We start from the raw sequence: 17,124 nt of genomic DNA, 5'->3' as shown, positions 1-17,124 counted from the left end.
TCAAATTTGATTTTTGTAATCAAACAAATTCTCTCATTTTTCTTTATTTCTTTAAATTTTAATTGTTGTTGTGTACACAATAGAATTAAATCTTTTAAATACAGTGAAGATTCACCAACATTAAATTCTAACATGGGAGAATTTTAGGGGTCGATAGACTTTATCATGGATCTTATTTTGATGATTCGAATCGTTCATTTTTTTTTTTTTTTTGATCAGCAAAGAGAAATTTCATTTAATAGCATGAAATTAAAGGTACAGGAAGATGACATGCATCGAGAGAGATTCGGAAGTACAAAAATATCCCTACTACTGCTACTCGCATCCATACAACCAAGCCTCAAGCCTCTCGATTTTTTAAGCAAAAAAGTTAAGAAGAACTTAACTAGAGAATTAAAATACATGAATCCCCACATATTGAACCCACCAAAACAACCAATACAAACTGAATGAACTACCCTGCACCCAAACTAAACTAAATTAACTAAACCAACCCCGGGAACAACACCAACTCCTCTGCCAAGTCCACTCCTCTGACGCTGCTGTAAGAACAAGACGAACGAGGATCCTCTCCTTGCAGTCCCCATCCTTGCGCCCGTCCTTACAGGCCTTCGGGTCTACTTTTAGGCCCAATTTTGATAATCCGAACCGTTCATATTTTATGATTTATGCATTATATCATACCTGTAAAAAATCAAGTTGATCGGATATCAGAAAGCATGTGTTAGGAAAACTGTTTATTAAATTCTTTAAAAAAATAGTTTTTAGTTCAATTTTTCGAACACATGCTTTCTGATATCCGATCAACTTGATTTTTTATAGGTATGGTATACTGAATAAATCATAAAATATGAACGGTTCAGATTATCAAAATTAGGCCTAAAAGTAGACCCGAAAGCCTGCGAGGACGGACGCAAGGACGGGCCTACAAGGAGAGGCTCTTGACTCGAACAAGACACGCCTCTGCAGCTTCAACCACCCTCTCCTAGCTGCTGCCCACGACACCTCTAAGCTGCTGCAACTCCATAGCTACTACCCACTCCACCAACAAGCCACGCCTCTGCCGAGAAGACTCCAAAAACCACCGCCGGGAACAACACCCACTGCCGACAGAACTACACCCCGGCTGCAACACCCACTACCTACACAACAACACCCACTGCCGAAGACACCCACATAGCATCTCCCACCAGATCTTCTTCTTGCTCACACCCAATCCCCACGCCTTAACCTGTGCTGCAGCCCACAAAAAAATAACTACACCTCCTCTGCTACATCAGGTTCTCTTCTTTCTCGCACCCAATACCCACTGCCAAGCACCAAAACCAACAGGTCTTCAATCACACGCCGTGGATCTGCACACCCACCGAGCACCGACCACCCGCTAGGACACCTCCAAACAAAGGTAGAAACTCACCCCTCAAACTCTTACTCGAGGAGGAGCGCTCGAGTGACAACCGGACAGAACTAGATCGCACCCCTCAAGCTCCAACTCGCCAAAAGCGCTCGAGTGAAATACCTGGAAGCCCTTGTTGAAACAGCTACTGCAGCAAGGTTAAAGCAGACGAGGACAAACTGAAGACAAAGCCTGGACACACCAACCACTAACCCGCAGCAACGAAGCACACCAAGGAGGGATGAAAACGGGGGACTCAAGTTTATTGAAATGAAAAAACTGACAAGGCAAAGGAAAAGAACAAGCTAGGTCAGCCGACCGCCATCGCCAAAGGCGGCGGCCAGCCGGCCCAAAAAGAGGCCGGAGATGGAGGTTTTCAGAAAAAGAAAAGAGAGGTTTTTAGAGAGAGAGAGAGAGAGAGAGAGAGAGAGAGAGAGAGAGAGGAGGTTTTTGTCAAATTGATCAAGTTATTGAATCGTTCATTTTATAAGACTCTAAATGTATATCATTAATGAAAAAATTAAATCGATTCGATAATTATAAATTTTTTTTTTTTTTTTGTCTTGTTTGTCTCTAAAAACACAAATGGTATATTTTTAAAATTTTATTTATCGTTTATTTTTTCGAAAATAAGTTTTATAAAATAAAAATATTACGACTATTAGAAAAATTAATTTCCTTTATAGATGAGATACATTAAAAATCTTATATAATAACAATTCAAAATATCAAAACAAAATTCATAGTAAGTCTTATAATTCCCTCAAATGCTACAATATTAAAACTTGAATATGAGAAATTCAACCTTCGTGGAGCACAACCATCACATAATCTTTCCCATCACATTACCCTGATCCTCACACGAAACTTTTAAAATATAAACTTGGAAAAGAAAGCTAATGTAAATCCTGTTGGGATATTTTAACGAAAATAAAATAGTATTTATGATTACATGATTTTATTATTTAATTGTTACAAGATTTATAATTATATATGTTTTAAGTTGCAAAATTTATATTGTCATATGAGGATTTATTTCAAGATAATTATGATATTAAATATGAGTTTAATTGATAGGTTTTTTTTTTTTTTTTCTTTGAACAAGAGTTTTATTATTATTATTTTTTTTTTTTTTGATCGGCAAAAAAGAAAATTTATTGATGAAAAAACAAGTACAAGGTACAAGACAATTACATCAATAAAGAAAAGGGAAATGCAAAAGCATCACAATGAGCTAAATGATCCCAACTAGGTTGGCACCACAAACCTCATCCTATCATTTGCTAGCACCCCCCAGTTGGTGAGAGACCAACAAAAAAAGAAAAGACCAAAGAAACAACAGAGCAGCCACCCAACCAACCAACCAAACCTAGCACCTAAGCATAGTCTGATTTACGGCCCTGTATGCTCATCAACCACAATTTAAATTCCTAGTGCTCATTATGCTAGCATAAGCTTCACAGCAGCACAACCATATCAAAATGCACACCCAAAAATGCAGTAAGCCACCATATATTGCAGTAAGCCACCATACTTCAGAGGCCAAGGTATATATTCATGAACAACTCTCCTACTACCAGCTGAGTAACTTTAAAAGCAACCACTAATGCAAACTAGAATTTACTCATGCAAACTTGAAAACTTGAAAAGCAACTCTCCTACTACCAGCTGAATTTTGCCACCAATGCAAACTTGAAAACATGAACAACTCTCCTACTACCACCTGACAGAGTTGGCCCTTAGCTTAGTAGCCCAGAGTCCAGCAGCAGAGCAACAGATTCAACCATACAACAGATCAGCAACATAGCAAACCTTTGCCACCAATAGACCAGCAGCTGTGAAGCAAAATTCATGAACATAGCAGAACATAGCAAATAGCAACATAGCATAATAGCAGAACACCATAATAGCATAATAGCAGAACAACTCTCCATCAGCAACATAGCAAAACAGACCAGCAACATAGCAGAACACCATATCAGAACACCATATCTACCAGCAGACCAGCAACATCAAGTCAGAATAGCTACTGTTTTGTGAAATTGCTGCAACCTAACTAATCAAATACAGTGATGATCCTACAAATACAGTGAAGATCCTACAAATACACAAATACAGTGATGATCCTTCCCACTATAAGGTCCTTCTCATATTACAACCTCAATATTTTAATCCTTCTCATTCTGCAAACTCAGTAGAATTTAGTGAGCTTCTGTTTGAACTCCAGTCAATAACCCAGCACATTAAAGTGCACCATACTAGAACAAAACCTTCACCCTCCATTCCTGATACAATATTTCACCTGAGGCAGATTAAAGACCAAATCATTAATGGAGAAATCAACCTGGATTTTCGATGCTTTGAACCACATAGCAACTCTAACTTTCACTAAATCACACAAAGCTTCCAGATTTGGTTGAGAGGCACCGAAGACACACTCATTTCTGTGCTTCCATGTGGACCAGAGAGTGGCCAAAGGAATGGCCATCCAGATTTTCTTCTCCAGCCTCTGCATCACACTTCCGGACCACCATTCCAGCAACCCATGCACAGATCCTGGAATCACCCACTGCAATCCCCACCAACAAATAATATCTGACCAAAGCTGCCACACAAAAGGGCAGTGGAGCAAAATATGTTCCACAGATTCAACCTCGATATGACAAAAAACACAGCCAAGGTTTACATTACCTGTAAGAATTCCAATTCTATGAAGAAAATAAGATGTTTTAACCTTACCGAGCCAAGCTAACCACCCGAAAATTGCACTTTTGGAGGCACAAAGTTGTTCCAAAGTGAGGCGGCCACTGGAATTGCAGATCCCAGAGAAGATTCAGTCCATTTATAAATTGATGAAACAGAAAAGAGTTTAGAAGGGTCTGCACACCAAAGGAGCTCATCAGGGTTGGTACTACACAGTATTGGTGCAGAGCTAAGCAAACAGAATAATCTATATGCTTCTTCCTCCTCCCAAGCCATCAAAGTTCTTCTAAATCCCAGGTTCCATCCACCATCCTCTGCCCTTCTTTCGAAAAACACACTAACGACACCATCTTTATCATTAGATAATAAGAAAAGCCTTGGAAATTCATCCATTAAGCAAACATTACCCACCCACTTGTCCCTCCAAAAAAGAACTCTTCTCCCATCCCCCAGAACTATCTTAGAATTATTCATATAGAACTGATGCAGCTCTGGATTGGACTGAACAGCATGAATTATATCAGTCCAGAGTTTTGAACCTCTACCAAATAGTTTTGGGAACCATCTTCCATCCACTGGCACATATTTTGCACAAATCACTTCCTTCCAAAGCGATTGATTCTCCACACCAAATCTCCACCACCATTTTAATAGTAAACATTGATTCAACGTTATAATCCTCCTCACACCTAACCCTCCTAATTTCTTATTTTTAGTAATTACCTCCCACCGGACCATATGAACTTTTCTTCGAAGATCAGAGCCACCCCAAAGAAAAGTTAATTGCAATCTCTCAATCTCCTTAGCCACTCCAGCCGGAATTTTGAACAAAGATATATAATAGGTTGGTAAAGAGGACAATACAGATTTGATTAAAGTTAGGCGCCCGGCAAAGGATAACAACCTTCTCTTCCATGTGGACAATTTCTGTTTGAACTTGTCAAGAACGGGTTTCCAGGTGCTCCTCCTGCTAGGATTTGCCCCCAAAGGTAGTCCCAAATACTTGACAGGCAACTTTTGGTGAAGACAATTTAAAGAGAAGGCAAACTCCTGCACTAATTCCTCATCCACCCCAACCCCACAGATGACACTCTTGTGGTAGTTAATTTTCAGACCCGAAACAATCTCAAAACATCTTAGAATTCTTTTAATATTGGTCACCTCCACCCTATTTGCATCACAAAACATAATTGTGTCATCCGCGAATTGCAAATGAGTGACTCTAAGGCCATTAGACCCCACTTCGGCCCCTTTAATTAGGCCCAACTCCTTAGCTCTACTCAGTAAGATATTGAGGCCCTCTGCTACAATGTTGAATAAGAATGGTGACAGCGGATCTCCTTGTCTGAGACCTCTTTGTGGACAGAACTCAGATGTTGGTGACCCATTAACTAGGACAGAGATCTTGGCAGAGGAAACACAAGCTTTCATCCATCTAACCCACCTAGAACCAAAGCCAAACTTTGACAACATATCAAATAAAAATTCCCAATTAATCGAGTCATAGGCCTTTTCAAAATCCAACTTAAGCACCAAACCTTTTCGGTTAGATCTCTTCCACCCATCCACTACTTCATTAGCTATCAGAATTCCATCTAAAATGTTCCTTCCCCCCAAAAAAGCTGACTGGGCCTCACCAATAATATTGGGCATCACCTTTTTCAATCTGTTAGCTAACACCTTAGCTAAGATTTTGTACAAAGATCCAATCAAGCTAATGGGCCTATATTCATTCAAGAAAGAAGGGCTTGAAACTTTTGGAATTAGGGAAATAAAAGAGCTATTAATTCCACCAACCAGACTAGCATTCTGATGGAACTCCCTCATAAACTGTAGCACATCAACCTGCACTATTTGCCAACATTTCTTAAAGAAGGACATGTTGAACCCATCAGGCCCAGGAGCCTTATTACCATCACAACACTTGATAGCATTCCGGATCTCCTCCTCTGTAAAACATGCCTCCAATTGTGCCACAATATGAGCTCCTCCTATACTCTTAAAAGGGCCAGACAATTTGGGACGGACTTTCCAATCTTCCGAAAATAGCCTCATAAAATGAACTTGAACTACATCCCTTATTTCCGAAGGCTCTTCAAGCAACATACCATTCATTGGTAATGAACACAGAGAATTCCTGCTATTCCTGCTACATGCCATTATATGGAAGAACTTAGTATTTTTATCCCCTTTAGCCGCCCAAGTCAATCGAGATTTTTGTAACCAAATCCATTCCAACATTTTACTTAACTTCCAAACTTCACCCCGCACTTTCTTTCTTCTAATCAATTCTGTATCAAGTAATGGTCTCTCCTCAGCTAACAAATCCAGCGAATGAGCCTCATCTTCCACACTTTTCAGTTTTAATTCAATCCTACCAAACACCTCCACATTCCACTTCTTAAGAGCCTGTTTCAGTGCTTTAAGCTTCATAAGACACTTGTATCCTCCCCACCCTATCACACCAAGTTCTGCCCAACTTTGTTGAACAAAGGAAATGAATTTTGGATGTAAAAACCAAGCATTAAGAAACCTAAAGGGTTTAGGACCCCAGTCCCTCTCATCCTCCATTAAGATAATAGGACAGTGATCAGACAACAATCTAGGAAGTCCCCATAGTTTGAAGGAAAAATTCTGCACCCATTCATAATTAAGCAAAAATCTATCAATTCTGCTCCATTTCTCCCTTGCTTGAGAATTACACCACGTAAACTTCCTCCCTAACAAAGGCATATCTATAAGCTCTAATTGATCAATCATATTGTTAAAATCCCTCATACCTCTATCCCTTCTTGAGCACCCTATCCTTTCTGAAATACTCCTGATTTCATTGAAGTCCCCCCCCCAGACACCATGGCCCCAGAAAACTGGCTTTCAACCTTACTAAAGAGTCCCACGTCTCTTTCCTTTTGCCCACCTCATTAGGCCCATACACATTTATGATAACACAATCAAAACTAGAAAATAATGTACCTGATAATAGGATGAAGTTTTGAGAACTACAACAAGCCTTCAATTGAAATACCTCAGGGTTCCAAATACATAAGAGTCCTCCAGCTCGACCAATCGCATCTACACCCATGAAATCAAAATGATCCCCAGGCCACATAGATCTAACCAAGTCAGAGTCCACTGCTGGCTTCTTAGTTTCTTGAAGTAAAACAATATCCACTTTCCTATCTATAAGGCTTTTCTTGATCCTCCTCCTTTTTTCAGGTCTTCCAATCCCTCTCACATTCCATGATTTTATCTTCATAAGAATGAAATTTACTCTTAAACAGCTGGATATAACAGACTAGCTTTTCACTCCTTCCTTCTTCTTAGCTCGCTGTTGATCTTGAGCTTCCAACTCCTCTAACTTGCTCAGCACCTCCTCTTCTTTGTCTTCACATTCTAGGCCTAGTGCTTTACCAATTTGTATAGAAGCCTCTGCCTCCGATAACAAATTTCGACCTCTACTATTTCCACTTGCCATGGATAAAGAAATGGCAGCTACAGCTGACCTGAAGACAGCTCCTTTCCTTAAATTTAGAGATGATGCCCCCAATCTCTTGTTCACCCCGAACTTCCCCATAGTTGGCTTTTTCTGAAGCTGAGTTCTTGATACTGATCTGTCTTTTGTCTTCAGTTTCTCCTTGTTAGCTGGGCGAGAGGGAATTTGTGAAGGGTGGGCCGAATAAATAGATGTGCCTTGTGGGTTATAGTGGTGAAACTGAACCTGCCCAGCAGAACTATGGGCTAGGTCCTCAAATCCTTGTTGAGAATTATTATGATGAGATTGAACCAGCCCATCAAATCTAAGGGCCGACCCATCTAGACCACCTGCTAATTGGGCCCGATTGAGGTCCACTTCAAGATGAATACCTTGTCGATTGCAATCGGACCCACTCAGACTTCTTATAAACCCCGAGGTGTATACTTCAGCGTCTACCCTACGCCTAACACCATCATCATATTGCTCATAGCTCAACCCTACCCCTGCTGGTTGACTTACGCATGCGCCACCTTCCTCAGACCCATCCTTCATCATATCTGTTTCAGCAACAACAGAGACATCACTCAATCTTACATCCCCGTCCAGTTCATCTGAGTTAGCAGGTAAGACACTGTTCCCCTCTCCAACCACCTCATCTCTTAGGTCTTCTTTCTTGCCCAGCTGGATGTCCACATCATCATCTTCTTCCTCATGTCTACTGTTTATGTCTGTAAGTTGGTCATCTGCAAGTGCCTCTGAAATTTTCTTCCCTGCGTTCTTCCATTCAGTGGGTTGAGATGTACACTGATCAGACGTTAATTTAGAAACTATTATTTGTTCCTCACAAACCCTCACTGGGTATATTGTACCTTTGCACTCCAGGTTTATGATATGGTTTATAGACTCCATACTGGACGTGGCTATCTTCACCTTACCACAATGAAGCGAATTAAGCCGAAGTGTATCCTCATCAATGGCGAGCACTGCTCCCCAAGTTTCCCCAATACTACTAAATGTTTTAAAACTCCATAAATTCAACGGGACACCATAGCAGCTAAGCCAGACATATCTTTCTTGTTCAATAACCATCCCTTGTCGCCATTCTTGGACTGAATCACACCAATCCTTGAGCCAAACCTGCATTCTCTGAAGTTTGTCCTTCATATCTGCAACTGAGTTGAATGAGAGAACCACGTCTCTACCACCCCCCCATCTAACCGTTACTTCCCCAAAGCCTCTCCTAGCGATGTCCTCCTTAAAAGTATCCATTGATGAGGATGCTTTTAATCTTACTACCACACTTTCATACAACCAACCATTACCTTCCTCATAAGCCTTAATAGTTCGGATTGCATTTGTTTGAGCTCCTCTGCCACTCACAACCTCAGCAAAAGATCTGTTCCTTTGATGGCCAACAGTATGTGTGAAATTAGCAGCTATGACTTTTCTGGTCTGTGGTGCTTTGTTCAATTTGGATTGTGGACCATACTCCTTGCCAAAATCTGCCATCTTAACTTTCAATGCTCTGTCATCACACCAAAGCCCATGTGCCTTTTGAACTGCTATGTCTGCTGCTACAGAACAGTTATATCTTACAAACCCAAAGCGAGATCTTGTCATCTTGCGTCTCTTATTTGGGATGAAAACGTCCATGACTATCCCATAATTAGAGAAAATGTTGTATAGCCCTCTGGTCCCCATGGATTCTGGAAGATTATCCACAAAAATAGAATGTATATTTGTACCTGACTTACTGTTCCACTCACGCCGTCCGCCATGCCGACGTACCACTGGTTGCCATCCTCCACCTTCAATCATTCTTCCATGTTGGTCCGCCATAGAGTCACTCAAGTCTCACTCCCTTGAACAAGAGTTTTATTGATAGTTAATTATATCTATACCTATTCTTCTATATAAATATATATAGTTTGCCATATCTACGAGGGAATATAGGTTTTGAGAATACACAAAAGTAGTAAAGGAGCCGAAAATGTAATTTAAAAAATGAGAAGTTTTAGAGAGAGTTCTCTATCATTTATATTGATATTTTGGACAATTGTGGTTTGTGACATGGTTGAAGCCTCATGTGATCATAAACATTGTCGAGGGATGCCGTGAGTCACATGAATTTTATTTTAGAACTGCTTTACTCTAATTGTACCTTCACGAGAGGAGGCAAAATAAGTTTAGGATAGTGACAACACGACTCCCAAAATCTAAAACTTATAGGGTGTGTTTGGTTTGTGTTTTGAAACATGTTTTTGAAAGAAAATTTTCAAAAACAAGTTTGATTACAAATTTTCTCAAAAAAAATTCAAAATTACTTTTATCTCTATTACATATCAATTCATCACTTTTTCTCTGTCTCTTTCATTGTCAATCGCTTTTTATCTCTCACACATATCTACTCAACTACAACTCTGAAATTCCAAAACTATTTTCAAAATATAAAACCAAACAAATCAAAAAATAAATTCTAAACTCTCTCTCCAAATCTTTTTTTTTTTGAAAATTTATCTCAAAACACAATCCAAACACATCCATGTTTCTTATACTCTTGTTTTTGTCTATATAAATTATTGTTTATAGTCATTATTATTATAATAATTGTGCTAAATGTTCTATGAATATTATTGTTATAGATTAACACATCCATGATCACATCATCCACGATAGTCTTATTTTTAAAATAAATAGAAGATCAATGAACCATCACACGATATCTACAAGACTCCAAAACTTTTATGCTCATCTTAAAATATAGACTTAGAAATATATATATATATATATATAAATAGAAAGAAATAAAATGGACTAATAATACCATAATCTAGAGACTTCAAGACTTTAATTATTATGTAGTACTATTTTATGTATGAATACATTATTAGTATATAGGGCAAATTACAAACACCCCCTCGAGGTTTGGTAAAAATACAGATTTCTCCCCGAGGTTTGAGAAATTACAAATTGTCCTCTTGAGGGTCAAATTTTCATAACAAATTAGGAAAAATTAGGAGGGAATCTGTATGAAAATAAAAACCTTAGAAAGTAATTTGTTATGAAAATATAAACTTCAAGGAGTATGCTATAATTTCTCAAACTTTAGAGAAGAATCTATATTTTCATCAAATTTGGAAAGGGGTATTTGTAATTTGCCCTCGGATATAATAGATCTCACTGTTAACGTTCGTCTTCAATAAGATACTCACAGCCGAAATAGTGCAATAAAGATAATATAAAAGCACTATTAATATAACATTAAATATAAATTATATAAAAAGTAATACAATAGACTTGTTGTTTAACAGAGCACTTGGGTTGGGTGAGGCATAAGCCAACAACTCTTGATCAGCTTCAAATAACGCCATGTCCTCTTCAAACAGATTCACCCAAATCTCAACTCCTTCACCATCTCTTGCATCCAGTAGTGCAATTCCAACTGGGCCACCCTCAACAATTGGACTCACCCATGTCGGCTTCCCCCATCCAAAATCAATTTCATACACCGGAAACCTCACCAACTGCTATGCGTATACATCTCCATATCATCTCCCTTAACCTGCCTCAAAGATTGCAATCTTTTTTTTCTTATTGTTATCGTTTGACTCTTGAGACCCTTTCCTCAACTGAGACACCAAGTTGGCCAGGTTTGTTGCTTGACTCTCGTAGTCGTGATCATCGTTGTCAAGCATTGCCCACAACATTCCCACTGTATTCCCAAATGAGTATTTTGGCATGGGTGGCACAAGCCTTGACCGTATATTCACGCCTCCCATCAATGCATAAGGCCTTGGAGACCCCCCAAATCTTGACCTTGATGCAGCCACTGCGCATTTCCAAACAAGTGCTGTAATAACCTCGACGCGTGTGGGTTTCTGTTCGCTCTCGCACTCGCTGGCTGTTTTGGCCTTGAGGGAAGCGATTTTTAAGGCATCGAAGACAAACCTCTTTTTAACAACCTTTTGGGTTATGTCCTTGAAGGTAAGAGAAATTATAGGGATACCGTCTCTTGGAGGGAAGCGAGAGGAGGCAGCATTAAAATCTGGGACTATGGTGTCAGGAGATCCAAGAGCGATGTCTGACCAACCCTTTATAAATATGCCAAAGGAGAATCCATCAGCAAATTTGTGCGACATTCTCACAGTAACGACAACTCCGTTGCATGGAAAAAGGTTGACTTGAACGAGTAAAAGAGGGGACTTGTAGTAATCTGTTGGTTCGGGTGGAGCCAAATGATCGATGACTTTAAGTTTGGGTTCATCAAGAAAGTTTGAAAGATGGAAGTTGTTAATGACTCGAGCTTCAACAAAATCAACACCATCATCGTTGCAATCGACTAAGAGATTGTCTCTCAATCTTCCAGCAAGTGGGTAGAAGCGAGTGAGGGTTTCAGAGAGGGAAACCTTCAAGCGTTCCGATATTAGACCGACCATCTCTTCAGATTCACCACCACCAATAGTAGTGGGAGTAGAGTAGTAGAAAGCCACTGATATGTAATGAAATGTAGCGTGCTGATCTCTGAGTGAGAGGTTGTAGTTTCTGAGGTGATGAGGAGTGGGAGAAGATGGCTTGATGGTTTCTCTAGCAATGATCTCAACCTTAATCTCCTCCATGGTTTTGGTCACCTCTAATCTTTTCTTCTACTTAATTGGGTTTTGAAGTTTTGTTTCTATAAAGGTTGTGTTTGGTTGGAGAATTTGGGAAGAAATTTAGAAAGAAAAAAGAAAAATGTGTGTGAAATTAGGTGAAATATAGGTATATTTTATTCACATTTTACCAAACTTTTTCTTTTTATTTTCCAAATTCCTTCTCAAATCCTCCAACTAAATAAGTAAAAGAATTAAAGAATATATAGACAAAAACTTGCACGTGGGAATGGTTCGCGGTGCTTGTGTAGATTAGGTAGATGCATTGCACGTGAATCATGACTTTAATTTCTTGTTTATTTTTTTTATTTAGAAAGCAAAAAATAATAATATTATATGGCTATATAATATGAGAAAAGTTGGAGATTATAAAATTTTTTTTATGAAAATGATCATGAAAGATTTATGATTTTTAGATTACCTTGATCAGTATGTGGTGCTTTATTCTAAGTGTAATCCAAGGGTCACAAAATTTTCATAATTATTTTCATGAAAGGTTGTTCATAATACCTAACATTATTGATATAATATTTGGCTAAAATAGTCAATAAATATGAAATAGATTAAAATATAAATATCATATCTACTTCACAATCATTTTAATCCTTATCTCACAAGTTTCAAATCAATTAAAAAAAATAATATCATCTCAAACATAATTTTTTTGACCAAGTTAAAGGATTATTTGAAATAATTTAAATAAGTGCAGTTTTTAATTAATTATTTATTTATTTATTAAAATAGTAAAAAAAATAAATTAATTTTTTTAAAAAAAACGTAATATTAAATAATATAAATATTTTAAATGACATTTTTGCCGACTATTGTCAAGTCACCTCGCTTGGCAGAGCTTCACATTTTGCCCTCTCTTGCTCTTCTCTCCGTCTTGCTTGTGAAGAGAGTGATGATGGAAATGGACACATTAATATATAGAGATATTTTGAAAAGATGATAAAAAATTAGTTTTTGAATTTTTATTAAGTTTTTTTATTTTTTTAAAAAGTGATTTAGAAAGTTGGTAATAAGATTTTTTTTTGTATAATATTTATTTATGGTGTCACATCACATAAAAATGACCAAAATACTTCCACCAAACTTAAAAAATTTACTTTTTGACCCATGTGGTTGTTTGAACAATTACTTGATTTCATGGAGGGCAATTACGTAATTTCATCACTTGCGTTTTTGTCCTTTCCCAAATCAGCATGCTTGCTTTTTTATGCTGTTAGTGGCATTTTTGGAATGCTGCAAAACGGAGCTTATTGCTCTCTTCCCAAATGGCCACATAGTGGTCTTTCGGCAACATTGGTAAAAGCTACATTTGCAGCTTGGAAAAAAAAAAAATTTACATTGCCTTTTTTAGCAAGAAGTTATTTGACAAGATGAAAAAAAGCTACATGAGAAATTATAATTACACCATTTGTATTGTTTAGGGTTGTACATGGGTGAACATGTAAATTTTTTAATTTGTGTGGGGTAGTTTGGTCATCTTATTGTGATATGACATTATAAATAAATATTAACTAAAAAAAATCAAAAATAGCTTTTTAACAACTTCCAAAATCACTTTCCAAAAAATTTAAAAACTTGGTAAAAATTCAAAAGTCAACTTTTTACTATCTTCCCAAAACACCCCATAGGCAAAAATCAATAGCAACGGGGCTGATTTCCCTGATTATGCCATTTTCAATATTTTTTTTCCCATTTTAGGATGAGTTTTTATCTTTATTCCTATTGTAAGATAAAACGACTTTAGCAATACTGTTTTTCAGAAAATAAATTTTGAAAAGTCGTATTTCGCAATTAAAATAATAATAAAATTTGAATATAGAAACCGACTTTGAAAAAGGCATTTTAATTAATTCTGAATTAATGAAAAACGATTTTACACTATTTTTTTTTAATTTATAAATTTAACATAAAATATTTTTAATACAAAAAAGATTTTAGAAAAACCGTTTTAGAAAAACCGTTTTATAAAACGGATTTAGAAAAACCATTTTTGTAATTTTTTTTTCCTCATTTGTTTTCCAATGTGGGAAGCTTGTTGGGCTTGGGAACCAAAAGTAGAGAGAGAGAGAGAGAGAGAGCAGCAATTCCAATGCATTCAAAGATGGGTTTCTTTAGAAAAAGAAAAATGGGTGGTAGCTCGAAATGGGTGAGGGTCGAATGGCCCGAAATTTGAAAACCACGTCGTTTTGCGATTTTCTTCTTCTTCTTCGTTGAACTTCAGTGAACACAGGAGAACAGAGGGGAAGAGGAGGAGAGAGGGAGAAAGAGAGAGGAGAGGAGAGGAGAGAAGAGCTCGTCGCCTTCGCCTTCGCCTGTCGTCCTCGTCGCAGCTCACAGCTCGTTCGTCGCCTCCGCCCGCCGTCGCAGCTCGCAGCTCGTCGCCTCCGCCCGATCGTGCCTCCGCCCCTCGCCTCTGCCTCCAGCCCTAATAATTGGGCCCCCTTCCTCCTCCTCTTCCTCCTCCCTCCTTCATCCTCCCTCCTCCTCCTTTCTTCCTCCTCCTCTGATTTTCTACTTCTTCTTCCTCCTCCTCTGATTTTCTACTTCTTCTGGAAAAAAAAAAAAAAAAATGACACCAAAGGGAGGGGATGAGCGAAGCTCTGTGTGTGTGTGTGTATGTGTGTGTGAGTTTTCCAGAGGGAGGAGATGAACAGAGGAAGGGTGGGTGTACAAAGAAAAGGGGTGGGTGTACAAAGCAATTCGGGCTTTTCGACCCGCGCCATTTCGAACTACAAAATGGGGTTGTTAGAAAAAATCTCAACACAAATAAAACCTAATCCATATAATACTCATCAAGATTTCACATTCAATTACTTATTATACAAGTCATATATGTGGTATTTTGAGAAGCTGATAAAAAAATTAATTTTTTTGACTTTTTTAACTTTCTGGTGGTTTTTTTTTTTTAGTGTAAAAAAGTTAATTTTTTTTTTACCATTCTAGGTAAAAAAAATTAAAAAGTCAAAAAACTTGTTTTTTTAACGAGTTTCCAAATTGCCCCCGTATATACATACATATTCTTGGATCTTCCACCGTCTCCTCCTTTTGTCTGTCAAGAAAGTGCAAACTTTTCTCGATAGATGGCAAGTTGAGAAAGGGCAAGGGTGATCAGCTCAAGGAGGTCTCTGTAAGATTAGAACATTTGGATTTGAAATTTTACAAAAACTTTCTATCATTTTTTGGTCCACATAAGTTCAGAACTTTTAGATTGTGTTTGGTTTAATTTTAAAATTATGATTTGAGCGTGGAGTTGTGATTTAAATATAAAATTATGAGTTAAATTTTAAAAAGAAAAAATTTGTTTGGTTATGAATTTTGAAAAGTTTTTTAAAAAGAGTTTTGAAAGAAGTTTTTAAATTTTAAATTTTGAAAAGAGTTTTGAGTTTTGAAAATAATCTCAAATCGTAAACAGATATATAACTCAAAACTTAATTCAAAAATTATTTCCGAAACTTATAACCAAACACATAACTCGAAACTTCACACTACTTTCAAGACTCTGCACTCAAATCATAATCAAATACATAACAAAGAAATTAAAATATTTAAAAATATTTTTATAAAATAAAATAAAATATTTAAAATAAAAATTATATAGTTAAAATAAAAAAATTTTTTTTTTAATTTTTTAATATTTAAAAAAATACAAGACAAAAATATATGAAATATAGTGCACATTAAAATAAATAAATAAATATTTAAAATATAAAATATTTATCCTAAAATAATAAAATTAAGAAAAATTTTAAAAAATTATAAAAAAAAATTTTAAAATTTTAAAAAAATAACTCAAAATTTAAAATACAACTCAAAATGATTGCAATGGTTGTGTACATTAGGTAGATGCATTGCACATGAATCATGACTTTGATTTCTTGTTTATTTTTTTATTTATTAAAAAAATAACAATATTATAGTATTGTTTGGCTAGAGAATATTTGACTAAAATAGCCAATAAATATAAAATAGATTAAACTAATTAATAAGACAAATTGTCATACCCATAATCATTGTATTTTTTATCTCACGATCATCAAATCGATCAAAAAAAAAAAAAAAAAACTATCATCTCAAATATAATTTTTTTAGCCAAGTTAAAGAGTTGTTTGGAATAATCTAAATAAGTGTATTTTTTAACATTTTTTTTTGTTAAATAGTAATAAAAACATGATATAGTTAAATGAGAAGTGTTCATATGAGTCTAAATGCAAAGAAGATAAGAATCAATAAAAATGAGGTTACAGCACCCAAGTACACATAATACCAATCACACACACCCACTCAAGTAACAGGTAACACCCTAGTGACTGAGCCTTACACCTAAGGTCTTTCTAAGGAACCCAAACCTAAGAAGATTAAGGGGTTTTGTAAGAATATGGTGTGAGAGTGTTGGACAGGATTTGGTGTGAGAGTGTTGGACATGATTTTTACAAATGTTAATGGCACTTGTGTTATCACAGAAAAGGCTGAGAGTGTTCTGGTCTATACCATAATCATGAAGCATTTGCTTCATGCACAACATTTGGGCACAACAACTCCCTACAGCAATGTACTCAGTTTCAGCTGTCGAAAGAGAGATGGCATTTTGCTTTTTGCTATGCTAGGAAAAAAATTTATTCCCAAGGTAAAAACACCCCCCACATGTGCTCTTACGATCATCAGCACACCCTGCCCAGTCGGCATCAGAAAAATCAGTGATTTCAGTTGTAGTGTCGGTTGAGAACCAAATCCCATAACCCAATGTCCCATTAACATACTTAATTATGCGTTTGACTGCAATAAGATGAGACTCTTTAGGACAGGCTTGGTAACGGGCACAAACGTCTACACTAAATGCAACGTCAGGACGACTGGCTGTGAGGTACAAGAGACTCCCTATCATACTCCTA

At 36.9% G+C, this 17,124-nt stretch overlaps 1 pseudogene across 1 annotated transcript; it reads right to left on the bottom strand.

The window, feature by feature from the left end:
* Positions 1–10,808: 10,808 nt before the first annotated feature.
* On the bottom strand, positions 10,809–12,392 carry LOC145814465 (akuammiline synthase 1-like; annotated as a pseudogene). Its single transcript, XR_014357827.1, has 2 exons — positions 11,138–12,392; positions 10,809–11,106 (listed from the first exon to the last, which is right to left on the bottom strand). The product of XR_014357827.1 is annotated as an akuammiline synthase 1-like (transcript).
* Positions 12,393–17,124: the final 4,732 nt, after the last annotated feature.

This window comes from Camellia sinensis, unplaced genomic scaffold (assembly GCF_055761805.1).
Source record: "Camellia sinensis isolate YWXY unplaced genomic scaffold, ASM5576180v1 Unanchor10, whole genome shotgun sequence".
Classification (NCBI taxonomy): Eukaryota; Viridiplantae; Streptophyta; class Magnoliopsida; order Ericales; family Theaceae; genus Camellia; species Camellia sinensis.
This window is presented reverse-complemented; position numbering and strand designations above follow the sequence as displayed.